The following is a 19,630-nucleotide window of genomic DNA, read 5'->3' on the forward strand; positions in this document are numbered from 1 at the left end:
TAATGAAAATGCGGGACATAGCGTGTAACGAACCGTACTTTTAACTACTTTAAAATTTGTGGAAAAATTAAAAATTTTCTTGAATATAAAATAAACTTTCAAATTTGCCTTAAGATATCTTGTTCGTCAAAAAAAAACATTTGCCATAAAACAACCATCTAAAAATATTTACAATAAAAGATCACCATAGAAATTTTGCTAACGAAAATACTTGTTTCAACATTGTAAAACAAAAATCAAATCAGAGTATCTGAGACTTTCATAAATTCTTAAAAGACATGGGCGGTCCTCGGGTCTAGCCTCGTGCTCAGTCCAAGCCTGCTCCTTGATCCCCACCCCTCATCTCCTCAAAGTCATCCTCACCTACATCGATCAAGTCTAGTGAGTCTAAAGACTCAACACGTATAAACTGGCAATAACGAGTACTATGTAATAAAACCACATGCATCTTCAAAATAGAGCGTAAAATATAGGAACATGACTTGGACTTGATAACATAAACGTACTGGGAACTTGAACGTGAAATCATAACATAGACGTGTCATGGTCATAAAAACTTTAGTAAACACACTTGAATCTTACGTACATGAGCATACTTAACATAATTTTACGTAGAGGCATGTTTCAAAGCAAGTGACCCATACATAAAATTTCCTGATCATGCTAAATCACAGTACTGGGGTGACAGGGAAAAATCCACTGTCACATATATGAGATCCCCGTTCATGCTTTAACGGGTGGATTTGTCCCTGTTCATACTTTAACGCTTTCCAATCCTGATCTAAACTCGTTCATGCTTTAACGGGGTAGAGAGGTCCTCGACCACGTTCACCGACTTCCAAACCCGTTCATAGTTGGAGAGGTCCCCGGACACGTTCTCCGGCTTCCAAACTCATTCATAATTTGGTCACAAGACATTTAGCATACCTCAAAAACTTAAAAGTATTTAATTTTGCACGTCGAACATACTTACTTGAGGTTGAGGGATTCGTTGGATCTCGCCTGGGGCCACTGCTGCAACATACTAACATGAGTTTAAATACTACTTGCATAACTTAGACGTAGGTACTCGAGCTCACCACCGAAGTAAATAAATAGCTTATGACATTATAGTTCGCTCGGGACTTGACCTCGTTTAATCATCGTACTAAACCAAGACATAAAATCCCAAAACAAACCTCAAAGGAAAGCCAACTTACTCCCAAACAGGAGGTACACGGACCCCGTGCCCAGGTCCGGCTACGGTTCCGTATAGGTACTGTAAAATGTGTGTGGAGAAAAGAGAAGGCACGGACCCCATGCCTAAGTCCGTGTAAGGGTCCGTGTAGACTCTGCAAATCGACACTTCGAAGAAAACAAAGGCACGGACCCCGTGCCAGGGTCCGTGTAGAGGTCCGTGTGGCCTCGAATGAACGAACCTGCGGGAAAATTCTTACACAACGCATATTTCTCCTAAATAAACCGAATGGACTAAGAATCGACACTTCGAGAACCATCCTAGGACACTAAGGTATTGACTCCAACCCAATACAAGCCATCAAAATTGTCCCCAAACTCAACAAGCGACACAAAACAACATAACCCGAATTTTCGACACAAATTCTTCCTTCGACTTCATTTACTTCCCAAGCGAACCCCGACTCAAAAAGAGACATCAAATGGTGCCTAAACATATCTCACAGAGTGAATCAATGCAATAGTATCGGCCCGGCGATGCCCAACGAAGCCTGTAACTCAAAAACTTCAAGAATGCATTAATAACATCATTTTCGGAAAAATGCAGTTTGAGCAATCCCACAAAAAACACCATAGCTCACTCAATTTTTATCCCAATATTTCTAATTTTATATCAAATCGAAGGTATCAAAAAGTTCTACGTTTTTTATGTTAAAAGTTTTCTCAAAATCACGACCAAAAAATCACAATGTTTAAAAGAACAGTAAAATTTGAAATTTTAGATCCAAAAACGTTTCAAAATAGATCCAATATGTTTCTGCTCAAACTTTGCACATCATACATGGATTTTTACGCATAAAAACAACGCAACACATACTATAACATGATCGACGCAGGAAAATTAGATTATATGTGCCTTTGATATGAAAGTTTTACCGAACTGGCGATATCGAAGCGGAGACGGAGTGAGGGTTGATCCAGGACGATGGTGGCTCGACTTTTCTTGCACTCAAGCAAACGAAAATTTGTTGGAATTGCTGAGGAAATGGGGCTGCTGCACTAGACACCAAGAACCCTAGTCTTTCTTTCAAATGATGAAAATAAAAAGGCAAGGAAGAGTGTGTATATGTGTTAGCGTGCATATGTGTGGGTATAAGTGTGTGTGCGTGTGTTTTGAATATAGATTGGTAACGTGTGTGTGAGTGGGTAATTAGGGGAATTATTTTAGCTTAATTACACCATTACCTTGCTAATTGAAACTCTAACTTTAATAACAATTTAATTAAAATACTAACCCTACTAATCTTTAAATAAAATCCCTTAATTAAAATAAAGAGCACAAGCACTAAATCTTTAAAAGTTTTAAGATCTTAAAATCACCTAATAAATAAATTAGTCTTTTAAAATACTAAAAACTTAGTAACTCATTTAAAATGCCCCATCTTTGACTTAAAATAAAATAATACATTTTAAAATTGCCAAAATCGTCACCGATCTCGTTTCCTGGATCCCGTATCGAATAATCGCCTGAAACATGAAACTTGCAAAACATTTAACGTGCATCACAAAACTTAAGTAATTTAAAATAATGCATTTAAATAAATCATGTATGGCTAAAAATAAATTTAAAATTTAAAATTAATGACTTAACAATTAAATAATTGCATGAGTTTTACGTGTACGGAATTTTGGGCTCTACATAGCGGCTCGGCTAAAGACACTAGAAGTGTAAATGTCTGAAACTTTTCTTGTGCACTACATTTTATGCACTCTTCCACAGCAATATAGACCCTTCGAAATTTCCTACAACACACATAAGGATAAATGATCAATTAATGAATTAATGACCATGTGTGTTCAAGAGGAAGGAAGACTCTTGACGGAAACTAGTGATAATGTATTTATGACTACACAAGTAAAGTACAAGAAGCAAGCCAAAGTCAAGGGAAAAAGGAAAGGAATAATTCCACCCCCAACCTGACATTAAGAAAGAATCCAAGTGTTTTTTCTGTAAAAAGACAGGACACATGAAGAAATATTGTAATAAATTTAAGGACTGGCTTGAAAAATAAAAGTATTCCTACTTCATTTGTCTGTTATGAATCTAATATGGTTAATATGATTTATAACACACGGTGGATTGATTCTGGTTCTACAATCCATGTTACAAATACCTTGTAGGGTATGCAAAACCTAAGGAAGCCAATAGAAAATGAGTGGAGCATCTATTCAGGAAACAAGATGTCTTCGCATGTGGAGGCTATTGGGACTTGCTGCCTTATATTGGATAGTGATTTTATTTTAAAATTAGAAAAGACATTTTATGTTCCTAGTTTTTCTAGGAATTTAATTTCGGTTTCAAAAGTTGTACCCCTTGATTATTCATTTCAGTTTTTGGATAAATCAATAAATTTGTTTTATAAATCAAATCTTATTGGAAATAGTACAGTGGTTGATGGTCTTTTCTCTATTTATTTACAAAATAATAACAATACTATGCATGTTCAAGGAGGTATTAAAAGATGTGTTATAAATGAAGATTCCTCTATATTATGGCATCGGAGATTGGGACACATCTCCATAGATAGAATTAAAAGATTAGTAAATGATGGAGTACTCAGTACTTTAGATTTTACTGATTTTGAGACTTGTGTGGACTGCATAAAGGAAAACAGACCAATAAGTCTAAAAAGGGTGCCAAGAGGAGTATAGAAATATTAGAAATCATACATTTAGATATTTGTTGTCCAGATATGGACATGCAGAGTCCGAAATACTTCATCTCTTTCATTGATGATTATTCACGGTACATGTATATCTACATGCTTCATAATAAAAACGAAGCACTTGAAGCATTTAAGCTTTTTAAGGCTGAAGTGGAGAAGCAATGTGGAAAACATATTAAGATCGTGAGAACTGATAGAGGTGGAGAATATTACTGTAGATACACTGAGAATGGATAGGCACCTGGTCCGTTTGCGAAGTTTCTCCAGGAACATGGGATTGTTGCCCAATATACTATGCCTGGTTCTCCGGACCAGAATGGCGTAGCTGAGAGGAGAAACCGAACATTATTGGACATGGTGAGGAGCATGTTAAGTAGCTCCAAACTTCCTAAATCCTTGTGGACAGAAGCTCTTAAGACAGCTGTGTATATATTAAATCGAGTTCCAACCAAGGCTGTCCCAAAGACGCCATTTGAGTTATTTAAAGGTTGGAAACCGAGTTTGCAACATATACGCATTTGGGGTTGTCCTTCTGAAATAAGATTTTACAACCCACATGAAAAGAAATTGGACCCAAGAACTATAAGTGGATATTTCATTGGGTATGCCGAAAAATCCAAAGGGTACAGATTCTATTGTCCATCTCACAACACTAGAATTGTGGAATCAAGAAATGCAAAATTTCTTGAAAATGACTTGATTAGTGGGAGTGATCATGACATAGTTTTTGAGAATGATCACATTAATGTACAACCCTCTTATTCAAATGACAGATTGGTCATTATTCACACCCCTCAAGATCAAATGGGTTTTAGACAACCAGTTACTGAAGTTCCACTAATCGCTGATGAAAATCCAGTAGATCTAGTTGTTAATGAAGAACAACAAGAAATTGTTGATCAACCAAACAACCTTAGGATATCTACTAGAATAAGAAGATCAGCAATATCTAGTGATTATGTTGTGTATTTACAAGAATCGGACTTTAAAATCGGAGCCGAAAATGATCCCGAAACGTTTTCACAAGCCATGAGTTGTAATGAGTCAAAACTATGGTTTAATGTTATGAAAGAAGAGCTGAATTCTATGGCAGTTAATGGAGTCTGGGATCTTATTCAGTTGCATGATGGTGTAAAAGCCATTGGATGTAAATGGGTTTTCAAAACAAAGAAACACTCATTAGGCAACATTGAAAGGTATAAAGCAAGACTCGTTGCTAAAGGATTCGCTCAGCAGGAAGGAATCGATTATAAGGAAACTTTTTCTCATGTATCTAAAAAAGATTCTCTTCGTATCATTCTAGCATTGGTTGCTCATTTTGACTTTGATTTGCAACAAATGGATGTGAAAACAGCGTTTCTTAATGGAGAACTAGAGAAAGAGGTTTATATGAAACAACCTGAAGAATTCTTCTCTAGCAATGGTGAGCAATTGGTTTGTAAGCTTAAGAAATCTATATATGGATTGAAACAAGCTTTCCGTCAATGGTATTTGAAATTTCATGATGTTATTTTTTCATTCGAATTCGTTGAGAACCCCATGGATCAATGTATATACCAGAAGGTCAGTGGGAGCAAGATTTGTTTCCTTATTCTATATGTGGATGATATATTACTTGCAACCAATGATAAGGGTCTGTTATATGAGGTAAAACAATTCCTCTCTAAAACTTTGATATGAAGGATATGGGCGATGCATCTTTTGTCATTGGCATTAAGATACATAGAGATCGAATTAAAGGAATTCTAGGTCTGTCTCAAGAAACCTATATCAACAAAGTTTTAGAGAGATATCGAATGAAAGATTGTTCACCAAGTATAGCTTCTATTGTGAAAGGAGATAAATTCAATTTGAGCCAATACCCAAAGAATGATCTAGAGCGGGAACAAATGAAAAACATTCTTTATGCTTCTGCTGTCGGAAGTTTAATGTATGCTCAGGTTTGCACTAGACCTGACATTGCATTTGTTGTTGGGATGTTGAGAAGATATCAGAGTAATCCAGGTTTAGATCACTGGAAAGCTGCAAAGAAAGTAATGATATACATTCAAGGGACCAAAGATTATATGCTTATGTTCAGAATAATTGAGAATTTGGAAGTAATTGACTACTCTGATTCAGACTACACTGGCTGCATTGATTCAAGAAAATCCACTTCAGGATATATTTTCATGCTAGCTGGTGGAGCTATATCTTGGAGAAGTGCAAAACATACATTGACTGCTACTTCCACTATGGAAGCTGAGTTCGTATCTTGTTTTGAGGCAACCTCACATAGTGTATGGTTGAAGAGATTCATTTCAGGGCTTAGAATTATGGATTCTATGTCTAGGCCATTAAGAATATATTGTGACAATTCAGCTGCTGTTTTTATGGCTAAAAATAATAAAAGTGGTAGTCGAAGCAAGCACATCGACATTAAGTATTTAGCCATACGAGAACGTGTTAAAGATAAGAAGTTACTTATTGATTACATTAGCACTGAATTGATGATTGCGGATCCTTTGACTAGGGGCATGCCACCATTGAAATTTAAGGATCATACAGAAAGAATGGGACTTGGTTCTTTTATGTAATTTTGTTGTAAGAACAAATTTAATGAAACTATGATGTGATATTTTCTCATATTTGTTGTGTACACATTCATTGATTTGAGAAATATCAATAAAGTTGGACCTCGAATACACATGGGGTTTATTCATTAAATTATACAGATTTGAGAGACATAATGCATTGTAATTCATGGAAGATAATATTCGTTTTAAGATGACCTATCGTCATGATTCATGTATTTTGTTTTCTCCTATGGTAAATGAGATATATGTGTCAAGTGGAGAATGTAAGAAAAACGTGACTCATATTAAAAGAAGTAGCGTGTACAAATTGATATTGGCGACGGTCAAGAAAATTTAGAAGTGTATACGATTCTTCTTCTGAATTTCGGCTTCCGATACACTCATCGATGGTATGAAAAATGCCTATAAATAGAGCGATTGAGGTCCCTAAGCGCACGTCTCATAAGAAACATTTACACCATCTATTGAGAGGGTGGAGTGCTTAGAAGGCATCAACCGAGAAGAAAATCAGAGAAATCAAAATTTTCAATGGCCGGAGGTAACACTCGATCCGCTTCCGCATATTATATATCATGTTTATATATACGTAGAAACATGATTTTGAGAAAAATTCTGACATCTTCCTCATTCGATGGAAAATGACGAAAATACCCACGCAAACCAGCATGATTTTCCTGCCTAACCCTATCCCCACTCCCAGTGCCACCAATGTCGTGCTGTTATTCAGGCGCGGCGAGGCCACAACAATGCCCGAAGCGACAGGAATCCAGCTCTCTCGCTTCGGCGGAGGGAGCAGCGGTGACGGCGGACTGGGAGGTGAAAGCGTAATGTTACCCGCTGGAGAAAGCGGCGGAAGGCGAAGATATGGAATACTATAAGCCTTTTTCAGATTCCTAGAGACCAACTTGTTGCACCACAAAATTTTTCAAAGAGGAAGAGTATCGGGAGTAGATTCTTGGAGAGCAAAACGTGATGTCTAACCAAGGAATGAAGGTGACGTCGTTCTATGAGCCCAACTGTCCAATATTTCCCATTTAGAAAAAAGATTTTGTATATAAAGATTCCTTTTGTTTTCCGCAGAATTAAGGTTGCATGGATTAGGACGTGGGCAGTAATACCGTAGTCACATCGATGCGAGGGGTATTAGAGTCAAAACATTCGTCTGTCCCCATGGATTTTATTTTTAAATATTATCCATTTTGTTATAACCTATAAAAAAGTGAGACGAGTAGAGAAAATTCATAAAAGAAAAAGAGTATGTTACTTGTGAGACGGTATCACGAATCTTTATCTTTGAGACGGATTAACCCTACCGATATTCACAATAAAAAGTAATAATATTAGCAGTAATATTTTTTCATGGATGATCCAAATAAGAGATCTGTCTCACAAAGAAAGACCTGTGAGATCGTCTCACACAAGTTTTCGCCAAAGAAAAAAAGAATGAGTTAATATTCAGGTGCGATTTTTATTGAACACAATCACCCTTTTTAAAGAAAAAGATTACAACATACAAATTTTTACATATATTATCTTGTCATCTTTATCTTTATTACAAATCTTTCAAATCTAACTAAATAAGGTAATCATTTACAATAATATTTATAGCACTCCCCCATAGATGATCATTTGCAGAAACAATTGATTCTTCAAATATCCATTTGGCAATATGGATGCTTGAAAACTTCATCTGGAATCCATGTTTCTTTGGATTTCTTCCCGACGATAGATGCGTTTCGTTAAAACCTTGCTAGGAAAAACCCAGTGTGACAAAATTCTAGTGAAGGAAAAATAGTAAGAAATATCTCGCTAATTGTTAATTGTTTCATTAAAAACCTTGTAATGAAAAGTCACGTGGGAAAAATAATATATGAGGGAAAAAGAGTACAACTTTGACTGTTCTCCTATTACAAACATCACTTGAAATCATCAACTCTTTGTATTCTGAACTTGTACACTGATTTGTCAAAATTTGATGCAGGTGATAATTTTGTACAAAGATCGGTAATATCATCTTCAGTTATTGATAATCTCTTTATGTAAATCAATAGTCTGTATAATATTGCAAAGAAAATCAGTCATATGTCTTTCTGGTTGTCACTGTGTTCTTTAGAGAAAAGATATACATCACTAGTGTAATTTGTGAGATGTGATGATGTATAAATTCTTATATATGATACTTCAAGACCAAATATCTTTTCTTCATCTTTCAAGTTGGAGAAAATGATACTTTGAGTATCAAATGGTCAAACAACCACAAATTGATGCAACTTATAAAAGTATTTTCGTAATTTCTTTGTACTATAACTTATGTACATATATTCTTCTAGAAAATGTACAATATATAATCGTAGACACGATTTCTTCTTTTTCAAGTATTTTATCGCAAATTTATATTTCAATTACTTGTCTATTTTAGTAATCTCTTCAAGAGTACTAAGCTAAAAGTATCACTTGTACCATTATCATTTTAATTTGTATAATGACATGTTTTATTGAAATAATAGCTTTGGACGTTGAATCTAAATCCATTTGACATCTCAAATCCTAAGAGGATTTTCTATACATATCACTTTCCAATTAACCCATGACCACTAAAAATATTTTCTCATAACCGATGTTGGATTAGAAACTCTGAGCTAAAGTGTGCTCATATTTCACATGTCATTTGTCAATCATTTTTATTGACAATCACTACAAATTGTATCTCAAGATAATCCTCATTTTGCATTATAGCAAAAACACGTTAATAATCATATCATTTTGATACCAAATAATATGTGAAATCTCATCTTGTAATATACTTGTTATTCTTCATGAATAACACCATCCAAAATAGATTCATTAAAATATTTGGTCGATCACGCGGTTAGATTTTTTATGTTTACCTGCAAGTAATATAAGATATGTCCTGCAGGACATCAATTTCTTTCATAACGACCTCCATTATTCTTTTGACATTGAGATATTCACTCATTTTCTTTAAAGAGGTTCTTCGTCGCTTTAGACGAGTTGTATACATTTTTCAACTAGAACATTAATGAAGCTAAATAGTATAATCGATCTTATACACAAGATCAAATAACATATTTTGATATTTAAACTTGGAACCTCGTGTTCACTTTATACTACATTGGATCGATATCAAAATTATTCTTTTAGCTTTTATTTCATCCCCCTCAATGTTGGAAATAGGGGTGTCAATCGGGTCGGGTGGGTCGGATTTCAGGTCAACCCGCGAAATTTTTTTTTTTTTTCAACCCGAACCCGAAGCAACCCGAAAACCCCCAACCCGAACACGGACCCGTCTAACCCGAATCAACCCGTCTAACCCGCCTAACCCAAAATTTATTTATTTTTTTTATTTTTTTTAAAAAAAATTAATGAAAAAAATTCGAAAAAGTAAAAAATTATAATAATTTTTTAATTTAAACACATAATAAAAAAATTTCCGATTTAAATTTGAAAGTTTAATTGTATAAAATTAAAAGTATATTTACTAAATCAAATAAACAATTGTTAAAAAATTAAAAAATATACAAAATAAATATTAAATGATGAAAATTTAGCATATAAATATACAATAAATTTTGTTCAAACATACAATATATAAAAATATAGGTAATATTTTCAAAAAAAAAATTCGGGTCAACCCGTGACACAACCCGAAACCCATCTAACCTAGTTCTAACCTGAACCCACCCAACCCGAACCCGAAAAACCCCAACCCGAACCTGATTTTTTTCGTGTTGGGTCGTGTCGGGTTGACGGGTCATGTTGCATTTTGACACCCCTGGTTGGAAATATCATTTTACAAGAATATAACAAATGAGAAATCACATCATAAAAATCTCATTGCTCAAAATATTTGATCATAAGATTCAAATTATTTCCAATATATCTACAATCTCTTCAAGAGATTTATTCTAGTTCATTTGTCACACATAACATACTATTAGTTGGCATATATTTCAGATATCCCCAAAATATGGTACATTTATTATCAAAATCAATGGTTTCAATAGTTGATTGGAGGCATAATAAATCAACTAAACCAATGTATTTATAATCATAAAATTGATATTCATATTCTTTCTTCTAATCAAGCTTGTCTTGATTATATATTCTGGAAATTTTTCTCAAAACGTATTTTCGCAAACATCAAGTTGCGATTCGTGGGCTCACATTATTTATTCTTTCCAGATAATACGAGAATTTCTGCCAACTTGATCTTATGATAGTGGTATCAAATTTGATAAGCTATAAATAAGAATTCTTAAAATTTTCTGGATATTTGATTCAAAAAATTTCATATTTATCGATTCAAAAACTTTTGGCTTCGTCATTAACATCTTTGTGCATTATCAATAGTTTTTTAACTATTTATATAATTTGAATGCTTGACCCAATCGATTATGATGAACTCTGAAAATATTTGTATGGATGATACTTTTGTAAAATATTAGCTCTTCTAAAACTATTGATTTGTAATATATTATTTATACCAAATCAATATTTGCATTGGATTCTTAAATCCATATACATCAATGTTTATCACTCTTTTATTGTTTCAAGTATAACATCATTTTCTTTTCATCGTCAATCAAATGATCTTCTAGATCCATAATACATTCATATCAACATACGATGACAATATAATTTGGTAGACATCATCGGCCTCCACAAACTTTATATCGGGATTAATGTATATCTCAATATTTTGTGCCAATTTTATAATTCATATCTCATTTGAGATAATTTATTTTTCTTTGATATCAACTGTGTTAATTGTCACTATCACATTCATCTTAAAAAATAGATCACATTAATTAGACAAATTTGAATAATTGCCTTCCTTTATTTCTCTTTGGATAAACAAAATACTATAACTAAGATATTGAAATTGAGAAATTGAACGTACCTTTTCAAATTCTTACATGTACAAAGTAGATCTTATCTTAAATAACGACATTCGGTCTTTCATGAATGTCATTCGATATTAGATTTTTTGTTCCTACATTTGCAAAATATATAAAACAACAATATGTAATACAATATTTTATCATTTATTAGCACTCTAAAATAAAGACAATTTTAATCAAATAATTTTGTGACTAGTCAAAATTATATCCACACTCAAAATTTAATCAAAATTTAGGAAATAAAGATCTAACAACCCTACATGTTCTTAAATAAAAAATTCAAAATCAGAAAAATTGTCAAAAAATACATAATAAATTAATGTAATATCTCATGTAATATATTGATAGAATAAATTCACAGAATTTATAAATTATTAATGTCACAAAATAATTTATGTGAATCAAAATAAATACATGCTAGAATTTTTCAAAATTTAGGTGAATCTATTCATTCAATATAAAAATTCAAGGCATGTTAGGGAGTAACATAAGAATGATGAATAACACGCAATGAAACTTGGAATTAAAAATCAGTGATAGTGGATAAGAAATACGTGAATGTTCAAAGCTCAATTCACTGTCATGATAGTGCATAGATTATCATAATCGTCAATATTTAATATAGAAAATGATATCAATTCATTAGGTTTTCAAATTTTTTTTCTATTGATGACGTTATTGTCTCACTACCTTATATTATCTTTCAAACATCGTGGTCTCACTGCCACATACTCATATATATTTTACCAAATAGCATATGCAGTTCATCATTGAACATGAAGTCACTACACGTAATAAAATAGTGACTAATAATATATCATGTCTTTTCTTTTGATATGTATTAGATCTTTAGTCATCTTCTTTAGGAATATAGACAATTTTAGATCATATGTCGATATTCTTTAAGAAATTGTTATAAATTTATCGATTCATAAGATGATCAAAAAACATTCAACCAAAAGGAAATTAAATTAATATTCCTGAAGAATATTGTCAAGTTTTGAATCATATATAAGTATTCTTCATGAATATCAATAAATATTTGATATTTTGAACAATATTTCTTTATAAATATTAATATAATTTGATATAGATATATCTTTCAATAATATTTATATATCTTGGATTTGTTATCAGATCTCAATCATGAATCTCTTTAGATCCTCAATATTTAATTCTATATCATATCATAATCATGAATTTATCTCAATATAAAATCATGTTGTGCTACTGTAGAGCCATCAACATCATGATATTTCATGGGCACCAATATATAAATAATTATAATTGTGTTACTTCAAGAGCACTAACAAACATATCATAAAATTAAGTATTGACAACACGTTGTGCTATTTCAATAGCATCAAGAGAACAAGAAAAATATGTTAATCCTCATTTGTTTACAGCATCGTGCTAATAGCGTGTTATAAACCATAAAAGAAATAGAGATGAGTAGAGAAAATTAATTAAAGAAAAGAGAGAATGAGTCAATATACACTACAAGAAAAAAAGCGAAAGACAACGGTTAAAAACCGTTGTCGTAGGTCAAAAACTGTTGTTAAAGCCCCTGTGGTTAAATGGTAAGCTCAAAGAACCGTTGTCGTAGACATAAAAGACGACGGTGAAAAACTGTTGTCGTAGGTCTTGTAAAACCGTTATTAAAGGCCCTGTGGTTAAAGGGAGCGCACAAAGACAACGGTGAAAAACCATAGTCGTAGACGACTAAAGATGACGGTGAAAAACTGTTGTCGTAGCATTGAAAAATCGTGGTAATACAAAATTGTACGACGGTTTTTCTAAACAACTCCGTCGCTAATAGCGACGGTTTTATTTATCCGTCGCTACTTAGCGACAGTTTAGTTCATAATCACCGTCGCTAAGTAGTAGCGACGGTGTTTGTTCATAATCACCGTCGCTAATTAGCGACGGTGTTTGTTCTAATCACCGTCGCTAATTAGCGACGGTTTTTGTTATGATTTCCGTCGCTAATTATTTTCGTAATATAAAAAAAAATTTACGGTTATAATTTAATAAACCAAACACAAAAACTAACAAACTTACAAAATTAATATATTTATAATCTTTAACTTAATTGAAGTTTAATAAAAATCGTTGGAGGAAAAAAAATTTGAAAAGTAAACTGACCAAGTAAATGAGTTTGATGTGTGAAAAAAATGAGCAACGAGGCGGATATTTATAACAGCTGTGCGACAGTTTTTGATTAAACCGTCGCTAGTAGCAACGGTTTCTGTATAAACTGTCGCTATGAGCGACTACTGTAATCAAACCGTCGCTATTTGCGTCAGTTTCTTAGACCGTCGCTATTAGCGACTGTTTTTCAAAACAACCGTCGAACCTATGAACTTAGCGACGGTTATTTCGTCGCTAATTTAAAACGTCAAAAATTTAAATTTGCGACCGTCGCATCTATTCACTTAGCGACAGTTATTTCGTCGCTAATTTAAAACGTCAAAAATTTAAATTTACGACAGATTTATAAACCGTCGGTAAATTATATCGGCGACGGTATGTTACAATCCGTCGTTAGTTGTAGCGACGAACGGAAACAAACCGTCGCTAAATGTAGCGACGGGTTTGTTATAACCGTCGCTAAATTTAAATTAGCGACGGTTTGTCATAAAACCGTCGCCAAATATTAACCGATTTTTTTAAAAAAATTAGNTCAAAACAACCGTCGAACCTATGAACTTAGCGACGGTTATTTCGTCGCTAATTTAAAACGTCAAAAATTTAAATTTGCGACCGTCGCATCTATTCACTTAGCGACAGTTATTTCGTCGCTAATTTAAAACGTCAAAAATTTAAATTTACGACAGATTTATAAACTGTCGGTAAATTATATCGGCGACGGTATGTTACAATCCGTCGTTAGTTGTAGCGACGAACAGAAACTAACCGTCGCTAAATGTAGCGACGGGTTTGTTATACCGTCGCTAAATTTAAATGAGCGACGGTTTGTCATAAAACCGTCGCCACATATTAACCGATTTTTTTAAAAAAATTAGAAACTACGACAACGTTTTTTCAAAAACCGTTGTCATTAACCAAATAAAACCCTAAGAAACGACAACGTTTTAAAAAACTGTTGTCGTAGTTAAAAAACCATCCCAAAGACAACAGTTTACACAAACCGTTGTCTTTGACCCTTGACAGAATCTTATATAGACAACGGTTTTTTAAAAAACGTTGTGGTAGCCCAAAAAAACCATCTGAAAGACAAGGTTTTTAAAAACCGTTGTCGTAGTCTACAAAAAAAACCGCTCATAGACAACGGTTGTTAAAACCGTTGTTGTAGCCCAAAAAAAAGCTCTTAGACAACAGTTTTTAAAAACAGTTGTTGTAACCCAAAAAAAAAAACGCTCATAGACAACGGTTTTTAAAAAACCGTTGTCGTAGACACATCAAAGACAACGGTTTTTAAAAACCGTTGTCGTAGACATATAAAAGACAACGGTTTTTTAAAAATCGTTGTGTATAAGCGGGTTTTTTTAGGCTACGACAACAGTTTTTGTTAAAACCATTGTTAAAACAAAAAAGACAACGGTTTTAATAAAAACCGTTGTCATAATGAGTGTTGTTGATTGAAATTTTTCTTGTAGTGATACTCAGATGCAATTTTCATTGAACACAATCACTCTATTTATAGGGAAAGATTATAACATATAAATTTTTACATCTATTATCTTGTCATATTTATCTTTATTACAAATCTTTCAAATATAACTAAATAAGATAATCATCTACAATAAGAATATATTTATAACACATTTCATGGTTTTAGACACATCAAAGACAACGGTTTTTAAAAACCGTTGTCGTAGACATATAAAAGACAACGGTTTTTTAAAAATCGTTGTGTATAAGCGGGTTTTTTTAGGCTACGACAACAGTTTTTGTTAAAACCATTGTTAAAACAAAAAAGACAACGGTTTTAATAAAAACCGTTGTCATAATGAGTGTTGTTGATTGAAATTTTTCTTGTAGTGATACTCAGATGCAATTTTCATTGAACACAATCACTCTATTTATAGGGAAAGATTATAACATATAAATTTTTACATCTATTATCTTGTCATATTTATCTTTATTACAAATCTTTCAAATATAACTAAATAAGATAATCATCTACAATAAGAATATATTTATAACACATTTCATGGTTTTAGACACATCAAAGACAACGGTTTTTAAAAACCGTTGTCGTAGACATATAAAAGACAACGGTTTTTTAAAAATCGTTGTGTATAAGCGGGTTTTTTTAGGCTACGACAACAGTTTTTGTTAAAACCATTGTTAAAACAAAAAAGACAACGGTTTTAATAAAAACCGTTGTCATAATGAGTGTTGTTGATTGAAATTTTTCTTGTAGTGATACTCAGATGCAATTTTCATTGAACACAAGCACTCTATTTATAGGGAAAGATTATAACATATAAATTTTTACATCTATTATCTTGTCATATTTATCTTTATTACGAATCTTTCAAATATAACTAAATAAGATAATCATCTACAATAAGAATATATTTATAACACATTTCATGGTTTTACTCGTATAAAAAATTTATTTTGTTTTTAGTGTACACACTGTTATATGATATTCATGTGAGCATGAATTATGTATTATCTATTTATTCACACTTAATAAGAGGATTTCAACTCAATCGTGTTTACATAAATGCTTATAAGCTGGTGTTTATTATGTGATCATCGACTGAGACGACGTCTTGTACATCCAATAGTTGGATGTCATCTCAGCCGATGCTTTCATAGATGCACATAGTAGATGTTCGTCCTATCAAAACTCATATATATACACACACGGTAACTTGCTAAAATGATTGATGATATGAAAATCACTCCTCAAAAAAGGAAGATATATGTTGCTATAAATTATTTCCAAGAAGATTTAAATTTACCTGACTTGGTCAACAATAATTACACATTTTAATTAGTCCTCTCATTTATTTATTTTTTGTAAAATAGTTTACTTAACAAACACTATAAAGAAATAGAAGTAAAAGCAAAAAAATATCATATTTTTTGTATATCTTTCAAACAAAACCAAGTTCTTCTATGATGAAATCTTAACAATTGAATTAACTGAAGTTAAATATTTTTACATATATCAGAAAATCTTAACAATTAATAATATGAAGATTTTATTCTGATGAACAAAAATAACTCCTCTGCTTATGGTAAAAAAATATCCAATCTCTTTTGTAATATTCCTCATTACGGGTATAACAAGGAAAGATAAAAGATATTTTAAAAGAAAAACATCATTTTATTTTAGAAAAATTTAAGCCTCTCTCCCACTTTGAGTCTTGTCAAAACTTGTGTGACCAATTCATGATAAAAATGCAGTAATTTTCTTTCCGACGCATACAGGTTGAAACATGTCAATAAAATTCCTTAAAATTTTGTACCAAGTTTTCGAAAATATTACACATATATAAAACTTAAAACTTTATTCCCATCAGTAAAATGTATTACTTTTTATTGTGAATATCGGTAGGGTTGACCCGTCTCACAGATAAAGATTCGTGAGACCGTGTCACAAGAGACCGTCTCATCATCAAAACTCTATCAAAAATAAAATATTAAAATCTTTATTTTAAAATTTATTCACTAATAAATTATTTTAAATAATAAAATAATTAACATGCGGTCTGACTTTACAATCTTCCCCTTAAATGAGTTTCGTCTCGAAATTTGACTTACCGAATAAATCTGGAAAATCCAATCTGTTCAGTACTAAAATTTACTTACTTTGTAGCCCAAAAGAGTTGGCTCTACCATGTTTTCGCTGCGTATCTGATAATTATATTTATACACGTCTATACAAAATTTACTGACCTCACTATAAACAAGTAATTGACTAACTCTACATACATTATCAAACCATAGTTCCTAAATTTAACTTTTAATTCATCACAAAATATCTTATTCAAGGTTGTAAATAGAGGGAGGCGGTGGCGGGGCGGTCGGTGACCTCCTACCGCCTCGGCCGCCTCGGCGGTGCCCAGGAGGTGCCTAGGCGGTTGAATTTTTTTAAGTAATTTTTTTTATAGATAATCATGCAATATAATCATTTTAATGTAAAATGTGCAATTAAATAATGTTTAAGCACAAAATATAATATCATCTAGATAATTTCAAAGTTTCAATAAATTATCCATCATTAGAACAAGTAGTAGAGTAAACATAACTAATCTTCCAAATCATCTACATATGCACCATCTACTACATCCATGATACTCTCATCATCGGACTCAAAATCAACATTTTCTTCATTCTCCTCCTTCGACGTATCTAAATCTTCGTCAAGTTCTCTGATGGGGATGTTCCTTGCACTCCTCCTTGGATGTAGCACTTCTGTTGGAAACGAAATTCCGGCGTTTGACAAAATATGAACCAAACTCTTAATTCTGGATTTTGACAAACTGATCAACCAACTGATACGCGCAATTATGTTCAGCAACTAGACTTAACAACTGAAATCAGTAGATCTAATAAAGAAAACTGATCAGTTGGAAACCGATCAGTTGATATATTGTTGGAAACGAAATTCCGGCGTTTGACAAAATATGAACCAAACTCTAAATTCTGGAGTTTGACAAACTGATCAACCAACTGATACGCGCAATTATATTCAGCAACTGGACTTAACAACTGAAATCAGCAGATCTAATAAAGAAAACTGATCAGTTGGAAACCGATCAGTTGATATATTCAGCCGTATGCTTCCTTCAACTAAACATGTCTCGGGAAAGAACATTCAACCGACAAAGAGACATAGCAGATTGCAACTGAATATGAAACGCCACACTTCAATCAATACAGCTTAGAACAACGTATTTCGGCTAAAGCAATTAAGACGCCGCATTACAATAAATGAATCAAACAATGCCCAAGGAATGATGAAGTGGCAATCAACGGATACAAAGATTCAAACATATCTCAAGTTACCGTTGGAAAGGAAGCTTATAAATATCACAGAAGAACAGCTGAAAAAATGATACAGATCACTCTATTCAAAGCTTGCTGTTACCCTGTCAAAATCTTAACTCACCCTTACTTGATTTATTCGTAGCAGTCAAGGCTACAATTTGAGCTCACTAGCACTTTGTAATAATCGTTAAACTCGATAGTGCTAAGATCAGTTACACACTGAGAACATTTTGTAATACTCAGAGTTTCAGCTTTTGGCAGTGATAAGTCAAAACTAAAGTGGGTCAGTACAAATCTTGTATTCGATCAAAGTCTTTTAGTCGAAATCCTATCCTTGAGATAGAAGGGGTGACGTATGAGTAATTGAAATCTCCGAAAATTCAGAAACAATCCTTGTGTATTTTATTTCAGTTTTGTATTCTATCTTTCAGTCAGTTAATTTCCGCAACTACTTTAGTTTAACTGATTGTCATTAACTAGCAAGATTCAGATAATCAGTTTCTCACCAAACTAAACTCAAAACTCGAAAAGATCAGTTTTAATTGTGAGTGTTTATTCAACCCCTCCCCCCCTTCTAAACACTCTTGCTACGTTAATCGATCCTATCAAGTGGTATCAGAGCGGTTGAATCTTGTTCTTGAATACTTTTGATCTATAAACTTGCTAGCATGACTTCATCCAACAAAATTCCTATGTTCTCTAGAGAAGAATTTGATGATTGGAATATCATAATGCAGGCTCATTTAGCTGCACAAGATAATGACAAGTGGTATGTCATAACTGATGGACTCATGAAGATTCTAAAAACAAATACAACAGTTGCCATAACAGAAGGGGCACCACAAAGAATAGAAAAGCCCAGAGATGAATGAACAACTGAAGATAAAAGAAAAGCAAATCTTGATAATGTGGCTAAAGACATTCTGTACAAAACGCTGGACAAAGTAACCTTCAGTAAAATAAAGATGTGTAAAGTCAGCCAAAGAAATTTGGGAAAAACTGATCCAGCTGTGTGAAGGAAATGATCAAACCAAAGAAAATAAACTTTCTGTTGCTGTTCAAAAGTTTGATAACATCAAAATGAAAGCAGGAGAATCAATGCACGAGTATGATGAAAGAGTAAGCAGTATCATCAATGATTTAAATGCACTTGGAAAAGTGTATACCAACAAAGAGATTGCACTGAAGGTAATGAGAGGTCTTCCCAAGGAATGAGATGTCAAGACCATGGCAATGAGGGAGTCCAAAGATCTGA

The 19,630-nt window shown here is 32.9% G+C and overlaps 1 pseudogene; it reads right to left on the reverse strand.

The window, feature by feature from the left end:
* LOC140959337 (probable serine/threonine-protein kinase PBL7) overlaps nt 1-19,630 on the reverse strand; it is a 46,394-nt pseudogene that overhangs the window by 16,172 nt on the left and 10,592 nt on the right.

This window comes from Primulina huaijiensis, chromosome 15, assembly GCF_012295235.1.
Source record: "Primulina huaijiensis isolate GDHJ02 chromosome 15, ASM1229523v2, whole genome shotgun sequence".
Classification (NCBI taxonomy): domain Eukaryota; kingdom Viridiplantae; phylum Streptophyta; class Magnoliopsida; order Lamiales; family Gesneriaceae; genus Primulina; species Primulina huaijiensis.